The sequence below is a fragment of the Hemiscyllium ocellatum genome, chromosome 4 (assembly GCF_020745735.1).
Source record: "Hemiscyllium ocellatum isolate sHemOce1 chromosome 4, sHemOce1.pat.X.cur, whole genome shotgun sequence".
Lineage (NCBI taxonomy): Eukaryota > Metazoa > Chordata > Chondrichthyes > Orectolobiformes > Hemiscylliidae > Hemiscyllium > Hemiscyllium ocellatum.
In genome coordinates, this window is record NC_083404.1 from 65,287,069 (window position 1) to 65,312,957 (window position 25,889).

The following is a 25,889-nucleotide window of genomic DNA, read 5'->3' on the forward strand; positions in this document are numbered from 1 at the left end:
ATAGTTACTAGGGTTATCCCTACTCCCCTTCTTGAACAAGGGAACTACATTTGCTATCCTCCAGTCTTCTGGCACTATTCCTGTAGACAACGAGGATATAAAAATCGAGGCCAATGGCTCCGCAATCTCCTCCCTTGCTTCCCAGAGAATCCTAGGATAAATGCCATCAGGACCAGGGGACTTATCTATTTTCACCCTTTCCAGAATTTCCAACACCTCTTCCTTACATACCTCAAAGCTATCCATTCTAATTAATTGTGACTCAATATTCACATCGGCAACAATGTTCTGTTCCTGAGTGAATATTGATGAAAAATATTCATTCAGTGTCTCCCCAATCTCTTCAGCCTCCACATGCAACTTCCCACTACTATCCTTGACTGGACCTATTCCTACCCTAATCATTCTTTTATTCTTGACATACCTATAGAAAGCCTTTGGGTTTTCCCTAATCCTACCAACCAAGGACTTTTCATGTCCCCTCCTTGCTGCTCTTAGCTCTCTCTTTAGATCCTTCCTGGCTACCTTATAACTCTCAATTGCCCCAATTGAACTTTCACGCCTCATCTTTGCATAAGCCACCCTCTTCCCTTTAACAAGGGATTCCAATTCCTTATTAAACCACGGCTCCCTCACACGACTCTTTCCTCCTTGTCTGACAGGTACATACTTATCAAGGACACTCAATAGTTGCTCCTTGAACAAGCTCCACATATCGATTGCACCCTTCCCTTGAAGCCTACTTTTCCAAGCCACGCATCCTAAGTCATGCCTCACCACATCATAATTTCCCTGCCCCCAGCTATAACTCTTGCCCTCTCCATCACCAGAGTAAAAGTCACCGAATTTTGGTCACTGTCCCCAAAGTGCTCACCTACCTCTAATTCTAACACCTGGCCTGGTTCATTACCCAGAACCAAATCCAGTATGGCCTCACCTCTTGTTGATCTGTCGACATACTGTGTCAGGAAACCCTCCTACACACATTGGACAAACACCGATCCATCTAACGTACTTGAACTATAGCTTTCCCAGTCAATATCTGGGAAGTTAAAGTCCCCCATAACAACCACGCTATTACTTTCACTCTTCTCCTGAATCACCCTCGCAATCCTACATCTCTAGCACTATTAGGAGGCCTGTAGAAAACTCCTAACAGGGTGACCTCACCTTTCCTATTTCTAACCTCAGCCCAAACTACCTCAGATGGCGAGTCTTCAACCATCGTCCTTTCCACCGCTGTAATACTATCTTTGACAAGCAATGCCACACCTCCCCCTCTTATACCCCCACCTCTGACCCTACTAAAACATTTAAACCCTGGAACCTGCAACAGCCAATCCTGTCCCTGGTCCAACCATGTCTCCGTAATAGCCACAACATCGAAATCCCAGGTACCAACCCACGCTGCCAGTTCACCTACCTTATTTCGTATACTTCTCACTAAGAAGTATACACACTTCAAGCCACCTTCCTGTTTACAGGTACCCTCCTTCGAGATTGATGCCATGTTCCTAACCTCCCTACACTCCAGGTCCTGCACCCTAAAGTTACAGTCTAGGTTCCCATGCCCCTGCAGAGTTAGTTTAAACCCCCCCAAAAAGCACTAGCAAACCTCCCCCCAAGGATACTGGTGCCCCTCAGGTTCAGGTGTAGACCATCCTGTTTACAGAGGTCCCACCTTCCCCAGAAAGAACCCCAGTTATCCAGATACTGGAATCCCTCCCTCCTGCACCATCCCTGTAGCCACGTATTTAACTGCTCTCTCTCGCTATTCCTCGACTCTCTATCACGTGGCACGGGTAACAAACCAGAGACAACAACTCTGTTTGTTCTAACTCTGAGCTTCCAATCTAGCTCCCTGAAAGCCATCCTAACATCCTCATCCCTCTTCCTACCTACGTCGTTGGTGCCAATGTGGACCACAACTTCGGGCAGTTCCCCATCCCCCTTAAGAATGGAGTGGGGGCTTAACCTGTAACTGGAGTGGGTGTGATGGTGGGGGAATGGGGGTGGAGTCATGAGCAGGGGTAGTGTTCCCCTCAGATTCTGGGGTTGGGGATAGTGACAGTGGGGTCTGTGGGGGGCATGTCAGCAGAATGCAGGTGAGTGGCGCTGGTGGGGGCGGAAGTGGTGGCAGGCACAGCAGTAGGGGTGGTGGAAGTCACTGAGCGTGTGGCATCAGCGATGATGTGAGGGGTGGATGTGATGTCACTTGTGATGCATGAGGAATTGTGAGGGGCAGAAGTGGTTGTGGGAGTGGCCATGATGAGGGCGGAAGTGACATCATCAATCAGCGTGGGGTGGTAGCTGCATCAGCCGCATGGCTACTGACGTCTGAGTAGTTTCCGAGGCCAGGGGAATCTTCTGGAATGTTTGAGGAGCACTGGTTATGGAGGTGGTTAGATAAACGTTTGTTGTACTTACAGTTTTTGATGTTTGAGATGGAGTTGAAGTACTGTTTGTTGAGAGTATGAATTCTCCTGAGGATGTAATACAGAGTGGGTCCTTTGCAATTCTGAGAGAGTGTGGCCCTCAGCTGAGGCAGGGCTGACTGTAGAGAGGTTAGGTGCTGAGCTGAGGAGTCCAGAACTAGAGGGCATAGGTTTAGGGTGAGAGGGAAAAGATATAAAAGAAACATAAAGGGCAAACCTTGCATGCAGAGGGTGGTGCGTGTATGGAATGAGCTTCCAGAGGAAGTGGTGGAGGCTGGTACAATTGCAACATTTGAAAGGCATCTGGATGAGTATAGGAATCGGAACGGTTTGGAGGAATATGGACTGGGTGCTGGCAGGTGAGACTAGATTAGGTTAGGAATGGGTGGGACCAAATGGTCTGTTTCCATGCTGTACATCTCTATGATTCTGTGACTTTAAACTACACATCCCTGAACACTATGGGCAATTTAACATGGCTAATTCACCTAACCTGCACATCTTTGGATGTGTTGGCTGGCTCATGATTGAAGTCCGGGGACAAGTCATCTGATGAAACCTCCTGGAACACATTTATTCTCAGTTGATACACTTTCCAGGCTCCAATCTAATGAACTAAGGTGCCCAATCTCTGTGGAACTTCATTGAATTGAAACCGGTTTTGCCATTCTGAGTGTTCCTCTTATACATAAGTCTTCACTGACAAGTAACGTTTAAATGGTTTCCAAATTTGCATGTTTATAACACTTCTACATTGAGTGTCAGTAGAAGATTATATTTCTGAGTGATTATCCATATTGCAAAAAGGCTATCGCGCATGTGCAAATGCAGACAGTGACACATCACCTGAATGCAGTAAAACAGACCATTGCAAGCATCGTGGAAGCACCAGCTACTTCATGCCCATTGACGTCATCATCAGCACACACGCCAATGACAAGGATTGGGTAGGGGCATGATGAGGTGGGGTCTGGCACTCTGGAAGGATAGACAGGCTGGGATTGAGAATGAGAGGAGAAGTGTTGGGAGGTCTGCACGACAAGTAGAGGAGGATGGTTGATGGGACGTCTGTGCTGGAAATGGGGCTTGGGGGAAGCCTGCTTCAGGAATCGGAATGGGGAGGTGATCTACATGAGAAGCATGCCTACCTTTCTTCCCTGGGAGTTATGGGAAGGCTGGGACAAGAGGCAGCAGGGTTAGTGGATGAGAGATAGATGCCACCAGGGGTATGAAGGAGTGGGGATGCCACAGAGAAGGGAGAATAATTTCAAAACAAATTAAATTCTTTTTATTTTGTCATTGAAGGACTTCTTGTTACATTGAGGCAGTGCCATCTATAGGCAGGCAGTTCCTTCATTGTCAATTGAGAATTATGTCAACGTTCTTTCTGCTCTTTGTTCCACTGAGAGATGGGGCTCATGGGATAATTTGCCTTAAATTGTTCATTGTTCTCCCACTAGCTTGTATGGGCTGAGAGGGTCCTCCTAGTATTAACATGACTCAGTCTACCAGATAAAAGCCCATAACGGTAAATAATCCTTCAGTACAAAGTAACATCATGTGATTAAAGACTGAAAAGGTTGTTCTTAGTGTATCCTCAAAATGACCGTGAATAGTTTCACTCTGTGAATTAAAAGTTTGCTAAGTATCAACAACTTTTAAAATGTCTGAGAGTTATTGAGATTCAATTCTGGAAATGGCTTACCCTCATTAACCTTTGAACATACATTTACTGACAGTGTTGCCTGTGAAAGAATATTAGGGAATTAAGGGCTTTCTGCCAAACAGTCGTGAAGTTTTCAGGGAAAATATCTCACTAACTCCTTAATTATCTTCCATTCTGCTCTCTTATCTATGTCTATTGATACAAATAGTTGAGAGTGTGGTGCTGGAAAAGCACAGCAGGTCAGGCAGCATCCGAGGAGGAGGAGAATCAATGTTTCAAGCATTACTGATCGTAGACAAATAACAGAATATTCTCTGGAATGGACAATTATGACATTGCGAGAAATCACAACCACAGCAGAACTCCATCCAAATTACAGAGAAAAGGAGCCTTCAGCAAATGTAGTGCTAACAATGAACAAGTTGACCAATGGAGTGCCACAAGGATCGGTGCTGGGCCCTCTACTTTTTGTAGATTTGGATGCAAGCATAAGAGGTACAGTCAGTATGTTTGCAGATGATACCAAAATTGGAGGTGTAGTGGGCAGCGAAGAGGGTTACCTCAGATTACAACAGAATCTGGACCAGATGGGCCAATGGGCTGAGAAGTGGCAGATAGAGTTTAATTTAGATAAATGCGAGGTGCTGCATTTTGGGAAAGCAAATCTTAGCAGGACGTATACTCTTAATGGTAAGGTCCTAGGGAGTGTTGCTGAACAAAGAGACCTTGGAGTGCAGGTTCATAGCTCCTTGAAAGTGGAGTTGCAGGTAGATAGGATAGTGAAGAAGGCATTTGATATGCCTTCATTATACGCTCTTTATTGGTCAGAGTATTGAGTACAGGAGTTGGGAGGTCATGTTGTGGCTGTACAGGACATTGGTTAGGCTACTGTAGGAATATTGCAATTCTGGTCTCCTTCCTATCGGAAAGATGTTGTGAATCTTGAAAGGGTTCAGAAAGGATTTACAAGGATCTTGCCAGGGTTGGAGGATTTGAGCTATAAGGAGATGCTGAACAGGCTGGGGCTGTTTTCCCTGGAGCGTTGGAGGCTGAGGGGTGACCTTATAGAGGTTTACAAAATTATGAGGGGCATGGATAGGATAAATAGACAAAGACTTTTCCCTGGGATCGGGGAGTCCAGAACTAGAGGACATAGGTTTAGGATGAGAGGGGAAAGATATAAAAGAGACCTAAGGGGCAGCGTTTTCACACAGAGGGTGGTGCATGTATGGAATGAGCTGCCAGAGGATGTGGTGGAGGTTGGTACAATTGCAACATTTAAGAGGCATTTAGATGGGTATATGAATAGGAAGGGTTTAGAGGGACATGGGCCGGGTGCTGGCAGGTGGGACTAGATTGGGTTGGGATATCTGGTCAGCGTGACAGGAGGATCCGAATGGTCTGTTTCCATGCTGTACATCTCTATGACACTATGACTCTAATTTATCTGCTTCTCAAGGTTGCCACAGTACTGTATGCTTTTAGCAGGATAATGGTGAAAGACTCAATAAAGAGTAAAGCGCTTCAATTGAAAACACCATCAAATGTCAGGTCCAAGGCTCTGATTGTAATTGGGGACTGGGTATTAGTTTACAATGACTTAGTTTTGCTTTGGGTCAGGATAAATGAAGGTGAGCTGATTCTTATTTTTTTTTTGTTTGAAGTGTGAATCATGCCCAGTTGGAGGCCAAGAGGCCAAGATAATGTTTCATTGTGTCTTGCCAAACTTACAGCATTAATTGTCTTTTGAGCCCATGCAGTGAGAAGATATCTCATTTCCATCCCAACTTACCACACACCACTCCTGGAGCAATTCACCACTCAGCCAACATCCTCCCTAAGAACAGTATCTTCTAAATTTTGCTGTGTGTCTGAAGCAATGTGTTGGTGGAAGGAGTAAGGGGAGGTGGCAGAGAAGGGAAGGCTGATGCCACTCTTGTCTGAGAGGGATCTGGAATTCTTTGAAGATGAGATGGTTGAGGGGTGGGGAGTCCAAATCCTGGAGGGCCATCAGAGGATGCCATACCACCAGACCCAAGCAGCCTGCTCAGAGATCACTCCCTGGTTCAGTACCATCTTCAGGGAGAGGAGGACTGGTTGAAGAGTTGGAGAACAGTGCGGGAAGTAGGTCAATGATTTCCAGCACTCCATCAAGTTAAGTTCAGTACTAAGTTCATACTTATCTAAGTCACCATACCCATCTGCCATCAATGTTTGCGTTTTGAGTCTCTTGCGCTCTTGCGCTGCATGAAACACCTTCCCTCACTCTCTGTCATTTGTTTGCTTTGTGATGACTGGACTGTACACTCTGTAACAGCTGTGACCAAAAAGGTGTGTCAGTGCAGCATTCGCTCTGAGACTGCAGTGTTGAAAGAACCATCAGGAACATTTGAATACATGTTTTACCGTCAATGACACCTAAACCTAGAGTGCCACTTAATTAAAGAAAAATCTTTACCACTTTACCACCAAATTTGATGAATTGAAGGTCACTTGCATCCTCCCACACCATGAATCCCACCTGACCTCTGCACTTCACTCCTTGCAAGACCCCAATACATTTCCCCTATATGCACCAGCCCCATTATTTGTATATTATCCATTTGCCTCCATTTCTCTCATTAATGGATGTGTGGGATTCTGCAAAGGTAGAGGGGGTCAGACATCCATTTCCTCACTGTGCTTGAGGAAAAGATTCTTTTCCTTGTGGAGGAAGACCATGACCGCTCCTATGACAGTGTAAACATCAATGTCCCGATACCAGAGTAAGTAATGTTTGCCATACCACTGTAACAATCCCATTAACCTGACAATGAATACTATGACTTATTCTTAGAGATGGACTAATCTTGCCAAGGACCACCTTGTCTCCCACAGATGATGTTCCTCAACCTTCCTGATCTACCTGGATGAGGGTACCAGCAGCACAGATGATGACAGGTCAGTGGAAGTTGTAAAGGTGCACATTGTATTTCAGTTATGGACTGCTCCGTAGATGGGGGAAGCAGAAACACCTTAGACCACTGACACTCAAAGGACCACCGAAGACTAGGCAGTCTTGATGAAGAGAGACATCATGTAGGCTCACAGGTACAATTGCAGCATGCAGTTCTTCAAGTCTATGTGGTCTTCTTTGCTGAGAATGTGGGGTGATCACTGTCTGTCATTGTTCAGACACTGCAGTAATGCAGCTCATCATGCAACCATCAGTCAGTTTGGTGGGGTCAGTTTGGTGACTACACACTCAAAGTCCATAGGAGAGCAGCAGACATTTGCACTTCTTCACCTACACATTAGTCTTCAGTCCAAAAGCAGGGCTAAAGTGGGACGAGGAGGCTTGAGCATGGTCCAGGTCCTTACTCCTCCCAAGTGAGAGGCCAGTGTCAGAACACACGAAGGACCCTCAACAACTACCAGTCAGGAGACTGAATAGGTGGCTGGGCCCTCCACCTCCAATTTGCCTGTCCTCCCATCGACGGACCAGTGAGGGGGATCATTTGCTTCTGACAAGAAGATTCTTGGTGTTTCCTGACAAGTCCCCATGGGACCAAACCCACCCAACCACGTCTCAAACCAATGAGTACCATTAAGTGATGAGCTCCCTTCTCTCCATGTACAGAGTAGGGGAACTCAGTGAGTCATGGCAGGAGGGAGATGAAAAAACTTTAATAATGGCATGTGGGGTTGACAGCTAGAAAGCGGGTGGAAATGTTTCTTCACCATACTTTGTCATGTCATAAATTTTGGTTCCAACCAATGGACTGAAAATGTGTTGCTGGTTAAAGCGCAGCAGGTCAGGCAGCATCCAAGGAACAGGAAATTCGACGTTTCGGGCATAAGCCCTTCATATGCCCGAAACGTCGAATTTCCTGTTCCTTGGATGCTGCCTGACCTGCTGCGCTTTATACAGCAACACATTTTCAGCTCTGATCTCCAGCATCTACAGACCTCACTTTTTATTCCAACCAATGGAACATAAATAGTTACAACATTTCATAAACTCCTGTGTTTCACTGTTTATGTGATAGTTCCTGTCTCGTTTGTGCTGGTGATGCTTCTTAGTGTCTTGTGGCATCATTCCTTGGCTAATAATTAGGCACCATGGATCAGTGATTAGTACTGCTGCCTTACAGCACCCAGCCTTGGGCAACTGATTGCATGGAATTTGCACATTCTCCTCGTGTCTGTACAGGGTTCCTCCAAGTGTTCCAGTTTTCTCTCTTAGTCCAAAGATGTGTAACTTAGCTTGGCCATGCTAAATTGCCAGCAGTCCATGGATATGCTGGTCAGGTGATTTAGTCTTGGTAAATGCAGGTAATGGGGATAGGTTGGTTGGGGGGTGGGGGGAGGCGGTTGATCCTGGGTGGTGTGCTGTTCAGAAGGTCAATGCAAACTCGATTGGTCAAATAGCTTCTTTCTTCTCACTAAGGATTCTAAGAGTGCACATTGATCACCAACTACAATATGTGGGAAAAGTGTTAACAATGTGCCTACATGGCATTGGCACATCTTACCTCTGCCCTGTAGTTATCACCTCATGTTGGACTATTGTGTGCACAGGAGGATGCATCTCAGAGAGCTCCCCAACAGCGGTGATTACAGGGAGGTGTAAGCAAAATAGTCAAAGCAGCAGGATGACAAAGGGGAAGACAACCTACATGCCTGCATGTTCAATATGTCATGGGATGGAGGGCAATATTGTTTCCCTATGAAATCTCGGTGATTGGTTGCAGATGCAGATACTCCCTCCCTCCCTCACTTACCCCATCCCATTGTGAGGCCCTTCACAGCCATTCACCTGAACAATGTATGTCATCTATGTGCTTCATGATGGGGATGGCAGTGAATGGTCTTCTGCTTATGGCTTTCAGCCTCAGTGTTAATATGTTATTAAGACTCCCAACATCACCTTCTCCTTTCTTGGTGCCCATTACATTAACTTCCCTAGACATTACCCAAGCAGTGAATACTAGCTTCATGTCCCCTCTTCCCTTAGCCCCTTTCCCCTTTACTTTCTGTGAATGGAGGCAAATGGACAGCTATGGCTCACACCCTTGAGGAACATGATCTGTCAGCACTCAAGCTTAGCTGCTCGAATCTCTGGCTAGTCGATACACGCACCCAGACCATGACAATCCCTCCCCCACTCTCCATCTAGTCTGACCCATAAGGAAACAAAGGACTGAACATGACCTATGGGCGACACGGTGGCACAGTAATTAGCACTACTGCCTCACAGCACCAGAGACCCGGATTCAATTCCCGCCTGAGGCGACTGACTGTGTAGAGTTTGCATATTTTCCCTGTGTCTGCGTGGGTTTGCTCCAGTTTCCTCCCACAGTCCAAAATGTGCAGTTCAGGTGAATTGGCCATGCTAAATTGCCCGTAGTGTTAGGTATTGGGGCAAATGTAGGGGTATGGGTGGGTGTGGACTTGTTGGGCCGAAAGGGCTGTTTCCACACTGTAAGTAATTTAATCTAATCATCCCTTGAGCATGAACACATGGTCCCGCTGTGCAATGCAACCCTGACTGGACCTTTGATTGCAGCCAAAGACTGGGAAAGGAATAGGAAGCTTCCTATGACTTTTTGTATCGGGCCCTTCATGAACTGATGAGTGACCCCATGAAAATTCACTGATGATTACCCCCTAATACTTTCAGATATGTCCCGTTGCTTGCTGCAGTTTCTGTGTGCTTGGCGAGACTGATGAGGGCTATAGTGCAGGAGCTAGAGTGATGTCACAAACTGACATACAACAAGCTATCCACACACTTGACTGAGAACTGTTGCCACCAACCTGTTTGCCTGACTGTGTGAATTGCCAGATCAAGGCATGACAAGGCAGGGCATGGCACACTAAAGTGTGGCATTAGACTCCAAGTAAATGCTCACACAGGAAGTAAGGGGGCAGCTGTGGAATATGTTCCTTTTCATGTGCAGTTCCCGTAACCAATGCAACTGTACACTCCTGATTACTGATGTGCCCTCCTAGACTAGTCTGTCCTTACAGGGCAGAGTGCCATTGTTTTGGAGGAAGCCAAATGGCTCCATGAAAGTGGAGTGCAAATGTCTCTGGTGGAAGGTTACATGTGGCTGGTACTGGTGCATTATGTCTTGCTCTGTAGTTTGGCTGTAAGCAAGACAGAGGTCATTCAGTGGAGGTGGTGAATTGAAGCTGCCATGAGCCCATTCTGATTTTCAAGGCTCATTTCCCCAATGACTAGTTAGCATGTGACTTTGGTAAGATTGCAACCTTTGGCGAGTTGAGTTATTAAGAAGCAATATTTAAAAAGCAATATTAAACATCAACTGGGAATTCACTACAGCCGGGCAAGAATCTTACCACACAGCTTGGGAAAAGCATACAAGATGTGGTGAGATGGTCTCAAGAACAAGATGAGGCTTATTGAACATCTTACTCAATCCTCGCAGACTTCACACCATTGCCGACAACACTGAGAACACAGAATAACTTTGCCTACTATTTTGAATTCTGGTGCACTCACTTAAACATCATCTGACGCCTTTGCAGCCATGCAGAACAGGAAAGCACTGAACAATGGCTTGAACAGATGCCCTATTCATAGAATCCCTACAGTGTGTAAGCAGGCCATTCAGCCCATCGACTCCAAACTGACCTTCTGAACCGCATCCCACACAGCTCCACCCCATTACCTTTCCCTGTAATCCTGTATTTCCCATGGCTAATTCACCTAGCCTGCATATGCCTAGACACAATGGGAAATTTAGCATGGCCAAACCTGCACATCTTTGGACTGTGGGAGGAAACCAGATCACCCAGAGGAAACCCATGTAAACAGAGGGAGAAGGTGCAAACTCCACACAGACAGTCACCTGAGGGTGGAATCAAATCCGGATCCCTGATGCAGTGAGGCAGCAATGCTAACCACTGAGCCAACTTGCCAGTATTCTTCGAGAGTAGGTACCTCCACAGGCAAATTAGGAGTGAAAATTAAAGAATTCAGAGCAGCCTAGTTCTAACATCTGTATGACCTCAGCAGACATGCTGTTCACTTAGGAATGATGAACTGCAGTGAAAAACTAAGAGATTGAGAATCTGAGGACACTGATTTCATCAATAAATCCTAAAGACCTGTACCAGAGGTGGATTACAGAGATAAAACCTCAGTGCTGGAAATTGAAATTCAGCAACCTTCACAGTAGCCATGAGTTTTAGACTAGCCTTGGTTTAAATTGCTGTCAGCCTGTGCAGTTACTCGTAAAAGATGCAGGCAAGAAATCATAATAAAAAATGTCAGATTCTAGCAGCCAATAATCTTTAACAAAAAACATCAAAATTATATTTTCAGAAGTAGATTAACCTCTTGCATACACTTCTAACATGGATACACAATGGAACAATGGCTCCCAATTATCAGAAAACCATGCCTAAGACACAAGTTGTGCATCAAGACTGAGCAGAAGTCCTGATGCATGAACCTGTGGGGAAGTACTCAGGAAGCGTCAACACCCAGTGGATAATTTCTTGTCCTCCAGGACCATGTGTGAATAATTTTGATTTTGAGTTAGAATTGGAGACTTGAGGCCATTCTGCATAACTTATTGGGATATTTCGCCAGGAACTGTTACGCAATTTACAATCTGGTCTAACTCCTGTGTAACTCCACAACTCAAATCCACTACACCCACAGCCTTTCAACCACTGTCTCCAGTGATGCCCTACCTCCCAGCAAACTGGCCCGACTTCTCCCTGACCCAACCATGCCCCAACCACATGCCTATTTGGGCAGCATGGTTGCACTGTGGTTAGCACTAGTGTCTCACAACACCAGGAACCCTGGTTTGAAACCATCCTCAGGTGACTGTCTGTGTGGAGTGTACATATTCTGTCATGTCTGAAAGGGTTTCCTTAGCTGCTCCAATTTCTTCCCACATTTCAAAGTCGTGCAGATTAGATGGATTGGCCATGTTAAAGGGATATACAGGCCAGGTGGGTTGCCCATGGGAAGTGGAGGGCTACTTGGTTAGGGCATATGGCGTGGTTCTGGTGGGACACTCTTTAGAGGGGCAGTGGAGACTTGATGGGTCAAATGGCCTGCTTCCACACTGTAGAGAGTCCATGATTCTATTCCTTTAAGTGACTATCTCCCCACCACCTGACAAGCCCCTGATCACGTTACACCTTGTCACCCAGCTATGAGACCGTAAGATCATAAAATATAGGAGCAGAATTAGACCATTCAGCCCATTGATTATGGCTGATATGTTTCCTAACCACATTCTCCCGCCTTCTCTTTGTAACCTTTGATCCCCTTGCTAATCGAGAATTTATATATCTTTGTCTCTTAAGTACCCTCAATAACTTGAACTCCACAACATTCTACATCAATTCATTCTACAGATTAATCACTCCTAGCTGAAGAAATTTCTCCTCATTTCTAAAGGGTCTAATTTATCCAGGTCTAAAGGGTAATCTCTTCATGTTGAGGTTTGTGCCTTTGTGTCCTAGGCTCTCCTAATAGTGGAAACATGTTCTTCATATCCACTCAATGCAATCCTCTCAATATTCTGAAAACTTGTATCAGATTCCCTTCATCATTCTGAATTCCCATAATCAGAGTTCTCAAGTGTTCCTCATACCACAAGGTCTTCATTCCTGTGATCATTGTTGTGAACTTCCTCTGGACCTCTCCAAGGCCATCACATCCTTCCTTAGATACAGGGCCCAAAACTGCAACTCAGTGATCACAAATGCCCTCCCAGACCTGACCCCCATCTTGCCCAATCACCCTATTATCATCCTTTCACTCAGTTATGCATTGATTCAAGTTCATTGACCTCAAACATTTGACTATCTCCTAACCTGACTCCAGTACCATTGAACTCTTGACTATGTTCAGACTATGTCCAGACTCAATTCAACTAGCCCCTGACCATCCATTATTCACTGACCTGAGTAGTTTACTGCTCCTCCCACCACTGACCTAACAACCAAGGATCATACAAATTCTGTTCCATACCCCAGACCTGACACCACTCTCCAGTTCACTCATACTGAATTCATTCATTCATTCACTGGTGTTCCCTCACAGATGAGGATGACTCTCTTCCACTTTCAGTGAGTCTGTTGGTGGCTGTATAGAGTGAAATGGCTTCCGCAGGTTTTGCTTTATTTGGGGCAGAAGGTGATTGCGGGAAGGGGTGGATGGAGCATTTGTGTGGCAATGCTCTCCTTACTCTGTTTTCACCTGGCTTCCGTTTTTTCCTGACAGCAAATCTCAAGGTGGTCAACGCCTTCCCAGATGCTCATCCTCCACTTTGGATGGTCTTGAGCCAGAGATCTCCAGGCGTCTTTTGATTTGATTTGATTTATTATTGTCACGTACCTCGGTACAGTGAAAAGTTCAATTTTGTGTGAGAATAAGGAATACAATACTACAGCTGCAGAGGTATACCAAAAACAAGATCAACATTGCATTTAAAATTTGTGAGGTCCATTCAGAAACCTAATAACAGTGGGGAAGAAGGTGTACTTGAGTCTATTGGTTCATGTGTTTAAACTTTTTTATCATCTGCCTGATGTAAGAGGTTGGAAGAGATTATAATCAGGGTGGAAGGGACTTTGATTATGTTGGCTACCTTTCTGAGACAGTGAGAAGTATAGATGCAGTCAATGGCTAGAAGATTGGCTTTCGTGATGGACTGGACTGTATTAACAACACTCTGGAGTTTTTTACAGTCCTTGGCAGGTGTTCATGGAATGCCACACTTCACTAATGAGGCCCTGAGGTAACATTCTATCCACCTAGGGCTCACCTAACGTGTCCAGCCCATTGCTGTCAATTAATGGTAGTCAGTAACTTAATGCTGGGGATGTAGGCCTGGTCAAGGACGTTGGTGTTGATATGTCTTTCTTCCCAGCAGATTAGCAGGATCTTGCACAGGTACTATTGGTGGTATGGCTCCAGCACCTAGAGATATCTATTGTAATCAGTCCATGTCTCAGAGCCTTCCAGGAGGACAGCAACCACAACAGATTGTCCTTTCCACAATGCCGGGCCAGGTTGGTGGAAGAATTTCATCTTACGGATGTCAGGGTGTGACCCATGCTCTCAAACTCTTCTTTCAGGGTGTTGACAATGGTTTGGAGTACATCTTCTGAGATTTCACATACACAAACATCATCTGCGTACTGCTGCTCAATTACACAGGTTGGGGTGACTTTGACTTTGGCTCAAAGGCGTGGAGGTTGTGTAATTTCACGTTGGTTCTGTAAGTTAGCTCCACTCCAGCGGGGAGCTTGTCAGCAGTGAGGTGAAGCATTGCAGTGAGATAGTTCGAGAATAGTGTTGGGGCAATGATGCAGCCCTGCTTGGCACTGGTCAAAATGAGGAATGGGTTAGTGGTGGAGACACTTTTCATCCCCATGACTTTGTTGCAGATTAGGCAAAGGATGGTGACAAACACCATATAGCAACCAAAGATGATAATGGTGCTCTATAATGCTTCCTGATTGACTATGTAAGATCGAAAAAGACCACTTGTGGGATTACATTCTTTTCTCTGCATTTTTCCTGCAGCTATCACACAGTGAAAATCATGTTTAATAGCCACACACTGATTCGAGAGGAGTTCCTCAGCCACAGGGAGGAGACAGTTGAGGAGGACCTTGGAGACGATTTTTCAAACAGTCAGTACCGGGGAATTCCCCTGGCATTACCACAGTCACACTGCAGCCATCTACCCACTCGCACATGCAACCACTTTATCCAACTATCCATTCATTCATTCACCACTCCACCTATTCATTCATTAATTCACTCACTCATTCACAGTCTCCAAGGATGAACCTCTTAAGTTTATCTGAGTGTGCAGCTTGTGCATTTGGGGTTAGGTCTGATCTGACCCCAACTCAACACCACTTTGATCTAGCTCCATACATTTTTCCGACAGTCAAAATCAGACAATCCTGGACAAACTGCACAGCAGCCTCAGGATGAGAATTTATTTTATGGATTACAGCATTGCCTCTGATCAGAAGCAAAGGGCAAGTAATCATTTGAGGACTTTATGAACCTGAGAACTTTAAAAATATCCAAGCTCATTGCAATCTGCAACAAAGTATACAGAAATATTTTGTCCAACAGATCCCTCAATGGCTGTACTGGTAAAGAATGTTGAAAACAAAGATAAAGTTTGGTTTCATAATTTAAAGTGGAGTTCACATCAGCCCAAAACAGGAGTTAATCAAAGAGATGAGAAAACCACTGCTAACTGAGCTGATCTCAGCTGGAGAAGTGAAAGGACGCCAAGAGTGATCTCAGACATGAACAAAAAACAAATATCATTCCTGTTGGCGATCACTATAATATGCTTAAACATGCCCATGCATGGTTGTGAGTGAGGGAGAGATTAGGTTTGACTGTCATATCTTTCATAGTAACACTGGATGTAATTTTGGGATTCACTGCTAGAGGGAACATGCCAGGGCAGATCAGTGTAACATATATGCTAATACATATTCCTTTGTCCAGGTTGTATACTAGACAAGGTTTTGCTGTACCAAGTTAGTGTCCAGGCACTGACATTGAAAATCATTCTCCTGTTTCTAAGAAAGAATTTTTACTTAGCGTCAACTTTAGGCACCAACTGCCAGTATCAGGATCCTGCATCTGAAGGAGACATTTTGTCTTGTGCATAATTCTCATCTTCTACATCTTCCTTAACTGCCAAAAGCAGCTATGTAAGGAGATGAAGAGTGGAGAAACATTTTATCGAGCACTCTGTCTCTGCAAACAACTGGTACACTCATAACTGGACAAGTGGTTTCCTTCTGTGCTTTGACCATTCTATGATGTTGTTATCAGCTATTCTTATGTCTAGAAAGTACAGGAGGATCTCAAAGAATGTGCTGATGGTCCTTAGTGAAAGGTCTGACCACTATATGTCAAGATGTTAACATCAAATAAAGATAACATTTGAATCAAACATTAATAATGTCTCGATTTATACATTCAGAGGGGTGATTAGGAAGCAGCAATAAATGTGATGCCCTCAAGCCACGAAAGGATTAACAAGTAATAAACTGATCAGGAATCCAAACAATGAAGATGTTGAAGAATGCATAATAGATTTGCCATGTGTAGGTGGAGACATTATTAACTGTTAACAATTAATGGCAGAAAGAGGTAAATCAGTCCATTCAGTTGGCACTGAATTGAATTGGATTGAATTGATTTAATGTCACATGTACCAAGGCACAGTGAAAAGCATTGTCTTATGAGCAATACAGGGAGATTACATAGTTAAATAGCACAGATCCTCCGAAGAGCATCCCATCCAGTCCCTGCCCCACCCACCCTATCCCTGTAACACTACATTCACCATGGCTAATCCACCTCGTCTGGACATAGAACAATCCAGATCTTACGCAATAACACTGAGACTATCAATTCTCACAAATTATTTTAGAGTAATTTGGACAGCACTTCTAGAGTGTTTACAAGCCTAGCTAAATGTAGAAACCCAAAGTTTTTGGAATGAGTGCTCTGCAATCAGTTGTGCTACAAACAGGACCTTGTGACAAACGTATTATTAAAATGAATGTAAGTTAGGGTATTTAATCAATACTAATTCACCATATATAGCAGACAAAAGTGCTGAAGCAGAGTGGCACTGGAAAAGTGCAGCACGTCAAGCAGCATGCGATGAACAGGAGAGTCGATTCTTCAGGTGTAAGCCCTACATCAGGAATGTCCTGGATGAATGAATTTTTAACTGAGTGATTAATTGCACATTCTGCCCCAAACCTCTAGTGTTGAGAATTTAGTCATACAAATCTTGAGTTGAAACATGTGCAGGTTAGATGGATTGCCAAGCTAAATTGCCCCACAATGCCCAGGGATGTAATATAAAACTGTCTTTCCTGCAAATGTTTGTACAACACACAGCTTCATCAGTAAAAAATGGGCAAGAAGATTTAAACCAGTCACTGAAACTCTTCCTGAAGATCACTGAAAAGCGTAACCTAATTCCTAGGAGATATACTCACATAGATGATTGTTAGAGTTTTAGTGGTACAACATGGGTCCACATCACAACCAAAAGCACTCTCTGAATGTGTACTGGGGGTGGGGGGCTGCACATGGGACAGCAGCAAGAGGCAAACTGCCTCTCTGACAGACAACCTGTTTCAAGTGATGGCAGTCTAGTATCCACAGCAGTGTAAGCACTAGAGGAAGGTTGCAAGGGGAAAGCAATGTTGCCTACTTCTCTCCATGCCTTTGCAGGGAACTATCATTCCTGTGCTGAGGCCAGCAGGATAGTGCTCCTGATTGCGGTAGGGGTCCTTCCTACCAATGGGCTCCTCCCTAGACCATTGGGTCTGGGTAGTGTCCAGAAAGGAAGAGTCCACAATCTCAGGAAGCTGCCCACCACTTTCCTCACATGCCTGGGTGACCTCTCAATGTGGGTAATAGCTGGTGAGGATGTAAACTGATCATCAATCGGCTATTGCCATTCCTGTTTCTGCTAAAGATCCACTTTGTGAAAATCCAAAGTGTTCCCACTGTTTCAGCAGCCCTTCCAGTCCATTTCCAAAACCCTGTGTAACTCCTAGCTGACAAATTTTAAAGCATTAGAACCATTTATTTTTCTGACAATTTAAATGCTTGTGGTTTTCAGTTCAAAGATGGCTGACAGTTGCTTATTGATGTTGAACTGATATGTGGCAGTACTCTGTATGAGACTAAAGTAGGCTTTTGTGTTGTTACTTTATAAATTAAGTTTATTAAATAGGGGTTTAGCAGAAAAGATGAAGTATGAACAATGGTAGACATTTAAAACAAAAGTTCATGACTCATATCAAAGATGCATCTCAGTAAGAAAGGAGGTGTTCAGGAAGAAACTAAATGGTTAAACAGGGAAGTTAACCTTTTTAAAAAATTGTGCCAAAGATTAGCAGTAAATCTGATAATCTGCTAAATCTGTTTTGTTTTCACAAAAAAAACACATAATAGTCAGTCAGTTAGTTTAACATCTACCATTAGGAAAATGACAGTGTATTTTATAAAAATGCAATAGCAGAGCATTTAGAAACGCAACACACAATTGTATTAGAATGACGTTATGAAGGAGAACTCATGCCTGACAAATCTATTGCAGCTTTGAGGAGGTAACAAGCAGGGAAGACAAAGGCGAACCAGCTGTTGTAATATATTTGAATTTCCAAAATGTGTTCAATAAGCTACCATATACAAGGCTGTGTAATAAAGTAAGAGCATATGGTGTCAGATGTGGCATATTTGCACGGATAGTGAATTGGTTAACTAAGGGAAGATAAAGAGTTGGGGCCAGGATGGTAGCCTATAACTAGTTGTTTGTCACAGGGATCTGTGCTGGGCCCACAATTCCTCACAATATATATTAACAACCTGGATAACAGTAGTGAATGCATTTTCAGCAAGTTTGCAGATGACACGACACTAGGTGGGAAGGTAAACAGTGAGGAGTTTACAGAAGGATATAAATAATTGCTTAAGTGGACAAAAGCTTGACAGATGGAATGCTACATGTAAAATTGTGATGTTATGAACTCTGGGAAGAAATCTAAAGGAGATGAATATTATATAAAAAGGGAAAAACTGTAGAAGGCTGTAGCATAGAGGTATCTGGGATTCAAGTGTATGAATCACAAAAAAACTATCATCCAAGTTCAATGGACAATTGGGAAACAAAATGCTAGTTTTTATTTCAAGGGAATGGAATACTAAAATAGGAAAGTCTTAGTAAAAATATACAAAGCACTATTTAGTTCACAACTCAAATACAGTGAAAAGTTTTGGGCCCTTAATAAAGGAAAGATATACTGGCATTGGAGACAGCCCAGGAGACGTTCACTAAGTTGATCCTGACTATGGAAGGATTTTCCTATGAGAAAAGATTGAGTAAGTTGGGGCATAGGAGAACAAGAGGACACTTTATTGAAAACACATGTAAAATCCTTAGGTGGCTTGAGAGACTGGGAGATTTTAGGACCAGAGGGCATAACCTCAGAGTCTCGAATAATCTATTTAAGGCAGGGGTGAGGAGATTTTTTTTTCTCTCCCAGAGGGTGGGGAATCTGTGGAAGACTTTACCACAGAAGGCTGTTGAAACTGGGAAACTCAAGCCTGAGACAGACAGATTTCTTTAAGGGTATCAAGGGCAATGGAGTTCAGGCAGGAAAATGAAGTTGAAGATTCTGAGATCAGCATTGAATGGGAGAGATTTGGTAGATTAAATGGCCTACTTCTGTTCCTAAGCCTATGGTCTTATGAAATATACTGGCTAAAATTTTGCCTGTAACCTGTGTGGCTACACAACAATACACAATTCCACAAGTCAGTCCATATATGGTTCCATACATGCATGGCTACTTGCTAAAGCATTTAAAGTGACAGACATATAAAATACCACACAGTGCCAAAAAAAAGGTAAAAACAATGACTGCATTGGTAACCAGATTCTAGATTAGAGTGGTGTTGGAAAAGCATTGCAGTTCAGGCAGCATCCGAGGAGCAGCAGGAGGAGGAGGAAGAAAATCAGTAGGCATCCTCGCAAGAGGATTCGCAGTAGGGTTAAAATCAACATAGTAAAAACAATGACTGCAGATGCTGGTAACCAGATTCTGGATTAGAGTGGTGCCGGAAAAGCACAGCAGTTCAGGCAGCATCCTGCTGTGTTTTTCCGGCACCACTCTAATCCAAAAAAAGAGGGAACATTGCAGAGCATTTATTTATTAAGTATGTCAACAATTCCTTTTTTTAATGTGGGATAAAATGGGAGTTCTGAATCAATATTAATTTAGTTAACTAAGCAAAGGTTCTTAATAAGTTTTCATCTGCAACTGGGTATCTGCCAATGCAATGTCCTGGGCTAGGTAATTCTTTGACTGTCACAGTTGAGTGGCCTGTCAGGTTTAACTTTTTTTTTTCTTTTCCGGTGTACCCTATAACTGAAAGGCTCATTACATCACTTCACCACATTCATGTGGGACTGCAAGGGTAAGAACACCAAGCTTTCTTTTCCAAAAGAAGAACATGTGAAGCTATTGGGTTTTAATGATAATCCAGTTGTGACTGGGTCATTTTTACTGATAGCAGCTTTTCTTTAAAAAAATTGAACTTAGACCCAAAAATTGTCATTTGTGAAAGATCACTACCCGAATCATCAGTTTTGTTGCTCTTCACAAATGCTGTATGACCTGTCTAGTTTTTTGAAACTTGTTTTTATTCTTATCTCAAAGTATCATGTTCATATTTAAATCTATATCTTTTAATTGCAAGTCAAATAGCATGTTAGTAATTGTCTTTATGGCTAAAGATATTGGTATTGAAACAACCATTGACTTTCACGAAAACTTATCTGTTCAATGATATCATTTAGGATAAGAAATCTGCTGTCTTTATCTGGTCTGTTCTACACATGACTCCAGTTCTAAGGTAATGTGGTTAACTGTTAACCAACCTCTGAATACTCGAGGAAATTCAAAGGCAATTAGAAATGGGCAACGAATGCTATACACAGAACCCATGAAGGAATAATAACAATTAAGTTTCCTCTAAAGATCAGAACTTTAACTTTTGCTTCTCAGCCTTTTCTCCAAGAAGATTCAATTGACCACCTTCCCTCAACTTATGAATCACCTTTCCATTTTGGACACCTATTCAATGAGAGAAACAAGAGTGTAAAACAACTCATCTATTCCACGAAACGACATGACCAGCTATCCTTAGTAGCCACACAAGAAACATGAGTTCAACTGGGACAACACTACTATTATAGGACAAGCCAAACAGAGCTGAAAATGTGTTGCTGGAAAAGCGCAGCAGGTCAGGCAGCATCCAAGGAGCAGGAGAGTCAACGTTTCAGGTATGAGCCCTTCTTCAGACCTTACTAAACCACCCTTCCACCTCTTCATCCAAGTCACTTATAAAAACTACAAAGAGCAGAGGCCCAAGAACAGATCCCTGCAAGACACAGCTGAATATTTTCCATCTGCTTCCACTCACTGTCTTTTTTGGCCAGCCAACTCTGTATCCAGACAGCCAAATTTTCCAGCATCCTATTAGTGGGCGGCACGGTGGCACAGTGGTTAGCACTGCTGCCTCACAGCGCCTGAGACCCGGGTTCAATTCCCGACTCAGGTGACAGACTGTGTGGAGTTTGCACGTTCTCCCCGTCTCTGCGTGGGTTTCCTCCGGGTGCTCCGGTTTCCTCCCACAGTCCAAAGATGTGCGGGTCAGGTGAATTGGCCATGCTAAATTGCCCGTACTGTTAGGTCAGGAGTAATGTAGAGGAATGGGTGGGTTTCGCTTCGGCGGGTCGGTGTGGACTTGTTGGGCCGAAGGGCCTGTTTCCACACTGTAAGTAATCTAATCTTACCTCCTTACTTACTGAATTAGCCTACTGTGGGGAGCCTTATCAAATGCCCTGACCTGCTGCGCTTTTCCAGCAACACATTTTCAGCTCTGATCTCCAGCATCTGCAGTCCTCACTTTCTCCTCCAAGCCAAACAGAGAACAGCCAGAGAATTCCTAGAGGCATGGCACTCATCCACAGACTCTATCAACAAGCACATCGACCTGGAACCAATATGCCGGCCACTGCAACGGACAGTTGGAACTGACAACCGGAAGAAGCAGAGACAAACCACGATAAATGCCGGTGGAAACAACACAGAAGCGCTTCACAGGATGCTCCCAAGCACTGAGGATGTCACCTAGACAGGAGACAAAACGTCTGAAACACAAATTTCCAGCTTTGCAAACAGAACCACAACAACGAGCACCCGAGCTACAAATCTTCTCACAAACTTTGAATGAAAGGATTGTCCCAGAAGGAAAGATTAAATAGACTGGGCCTTTATTCTCTGACATTGAGAATAATAAGAATCAAATGCACAAAAGTCTTACAGGGTTTGATAGGACAGTTGAAGGCAGGATGGTCTCCCCTAGCTTGGGAAGAGAGGTATCCAGAGCAGGGACAAAGTCTTAGAATACAAGGGTGAGCAATTATGCTGTGACATGGACAAATTTCTTCTCTCAGAATGGTAATGAATCTTTGAATTTTCAATTCAGATCTCTGTGAAAGGCCAATCATTGAGTTGTTTCAAGATACAGTTTGATAGGTTTTTCAATATCAAAACATCAAGGGATACTAGAATAGTACAGGGAAACTGTGTTGAAGTAGAAAGTCAGCCACAATTTCAATGGCAGAGTGTGGTCTAGATGGACTAAATGGCCAACTCCTGCCCCTATTTCATATATTCTAAACCATACACTCTTCCTTCTCTATTATTTTAATTATCTGAGGGCCTTTATTGGCATTGCAGTCGCCTAAGCTTCCACTTTGCTGCCAGCTAGATGTACAATCCAGAAGTTAATGATTCCAGTGACTCAGTGCCAGGGATTCCTCTGGCCTTAACATTCACACTCCTATATGTAACTGTATGTCGAGACCATTACTCTTTCTTAGAAAGTGCACTGTTGCATCATTTTGTTGCCATTTGCCCTCTCAACAATTGCTTGCCAAGTTTGGAGTTAAACTTCACCTTACAGAAATGTTAAAATCTTAAGTTACAGTTTCATAGTACTTGGAACATAAAACAATATAGCACAATACAGGCCCTTTGGCTCTCGATACTGTGCTGAGCATTTATCTCAATCTAAGATCAACCTAACCTACACACCCCTCAATTTGCTGCCATCCAAGTGCTTGTCCAGCAGTTGCTTAAATGTCTCCGACTCTACCACCACTGCTGGCAGTACATTCCATGCACCCACCACTCTCTGCATAAAGAACATACCTCTGACACCCCCCTTATACCTTCTTCCAATCACCTTAAAATTATGAGACCTTGTTACAGGCATTTCTGCACTGGGAAAAGTCTCTGGCTATCTACTCTGCCAATGCCTCTCATTACCTTGTACACCTCTATCAAGTCACCTATCTTCCTTCTTCTCTCCAGGGTGAAAAGCCATAACTCACTCAACCTTTCTTCATAAAGCAAGCATTCCAATCCAACAACATCCTGTAAATCTCATCTGAGCTCTCTCTATAGCTTCCACATCCTTCTATAACCAGTTGACCAGAACTGGACACAATATTCCAACTGTGGTCTAACCAGGGTTTTATAGGGCTGCAGCAAAACCTGATGGCTCTTAAACTCAATCCCTCTGTTAATAGCTGTACCAGATGATTGGAGGGAGGCGAATGTTGTTTCTCTGTTCAAGAATGAAATAGTGAAATCCCTGGGAACTACAGACCACTCGGTCTTACATCTGTGGTAAGCAAGGCACTGGAAAGGATTCTGGGGGATAGGATTGATGACTATACACTTTCTTAACAATCCTATCAATCTGGGTGGGAACTTTGAGGAATCAATGTACATGGAACTCAAGATCCCACTGTTCCTCCACATTGCCAAGAATCCTGTCTTTAACCCTGTATTCAGCATTCAAATGTGATCTGCCAAACTTAATCACTTCACATTTTTCCAAGTTGAACTCCGTTTGTCACTTCTCGGCCCAGCTCTGCATCCTGTCAATGTCTTGCTATAGGGCTTGTGCCCAAAACATCAATTCTCCTGCTCCTCGGATGTTGCCTGACCTTACTTTCTCCCAATGTTTTGCTGTAGTCTGCAACAGTTTTCGACACTATTTACAACACACCTTACTAAACCACCCTTCCACTTCTTCATCCAAGTCACTTATAAAAACTATAAAGAGCAGAGGCCCAAGAACAGATCCCTGCAAGACACCATTGTTCACCGATCTCCAGGCTGAATATTTTCCATCTGCTACCACTTGCTGTCTTTTTTGGCCAGCCAACTCTGTATCCAGACAGCCAAATTTTCCAGTATCCTATACCTCCTTACTTCCTGAATTAGCCTACTGTGGGGAGCCTTATCAAATGCCCTACTGAAATCCATATTCATCACATTCATTGCTGAACTTTCACCAACTTGTCTCATCACATCCTCAAAATACTCAAGAAGGATTGCGAGGCATGACTTGCCCCTCAAAAAGCAATGCTGACTATCTTTGATCAAACTATGTTTTTCCAAATAATTATCAATCCTATCTCTCAGAGTCCTTCCCAGTGCCTTGCTTACCACAGACGTAAGACCGAATGGTCTGTAATTCCCAGGGATTTCGCTATTCCATTCTTGAACAGAGGAACAACATTAACCTCCTTCTAATCATCTGGTACTACTCCTGTGGAGATTGAGGAACCAAAGATCCTTCTTCCTTTTGACGGGCAGTTCCTCTGCTCTTGTCATCCAAGGTTCCTTCATCTTACCATTCCTTGCCTGTCTTAGTGGAACAAGTTATCCAACACTCACAACAAGTGCTCCTTCAACAAACTCCACATTTCTGCTGTGCATTTCCTGGAGAATAATTGTCCCCAGTTTATATTCCACTGTTCCATCTAATAGCAGTACAATTTCTCCTCTCAAAATTAAATACTTTCCCATACTGTCTATTCCTACCCCTCTCCATGGCTATAGTAAAGGTAAGGCAGTTGTGGTTACTGTCACCAAAATGCTCTCCCATTGAGAGATCTGACACCATACCAAATACAATATGCTCTTCCCCCTAGTCAGCCTATCTCCATACTGAGTCAGGAATCCTTCCTGGAAGCACCTAACAAATCAGCTCCTTCAAGGTCACATGCACTTCAGGAGGTTCCAATCAATGTTGGAGAAGTTGAAGACACCCAAAACAACAACTTTGTTACATCTGCACCTTTCCAAGATCTGCTATCCAATATATTCTTCCATCTCACTGCTGCTGTTGTGGGGGGCTCTATGGAAAACATTCAATAAAGTCACTGCTCCTTTCCTGTTACTGACTTCCACCCATACTGACTCAGTAGACAAACCTCCTCAACAACCTCCTTTTCTGCAGCTGTAATGCACTCTCTAATTAACAATGCTACTCCCTTTCCTCTTTTATCCCCACTCCTTGTTCCTTTTAAAAGATCTGAACCCTGTAACATCCAGCAACCAGTCCTGCCCCTGTGAAATCCATGTCTCCGTTATGGCCACGACATCATAGTTCCAAGTACTGATCCTTGTTCTCAGTTCATCATTCGTGCTCCTGACAGTCTTTGCATTGAACAGACACTCTTTAACCCACTCCTTTGCCCTATCAACTTTGCCCTTCCTGACAGATGCTCTGCATTCTATTTCTGCGCAATCCACAACTAACATCTTCTCCAATCTGTAGCTCTGGTTCCCAGCCCATTGCGAAACTTATTAAAACGCTCCCAAAGTGCTCTAGCAAACCTCCTGCCCAGGACATTGGTCCCCTCCGGCTTAAATGCAACCCTCCTTCATGTACAGGCCTCAGTTTCCCCAGAAGGTACCCCAATGATCCCTCCTGCACCAGGCCTGTAGCCACATGTTTAGCTGCACTCGCTCCCTGTTCCACGCCTCACTAGAACATGGCACTGGTAGTAATCCTGAGATTGTTGGTCTGCTTGTTCTGCTTTTTAGCTTCCAACCTAACTCCTTGAGATCACTATTTAGCTCCCCATCCCTTCTCCTAGCTATGTCATTGGTGTCACTGCACACCACAACTTCTGACTGCTCACACTCCCCTTTCTGAATCTTGTAGACTCGATCAGAGACATCCAGACCCTGGTAACTGGGAGACAACATACCTCCCCAGGGGTTCTCTTCGCAACCACAGAACCTCCTGTCCAGTTCTCTAACTATTGAGTCTCCTACCACTAGTGCTTTCCTATTCTTCCCTCTAC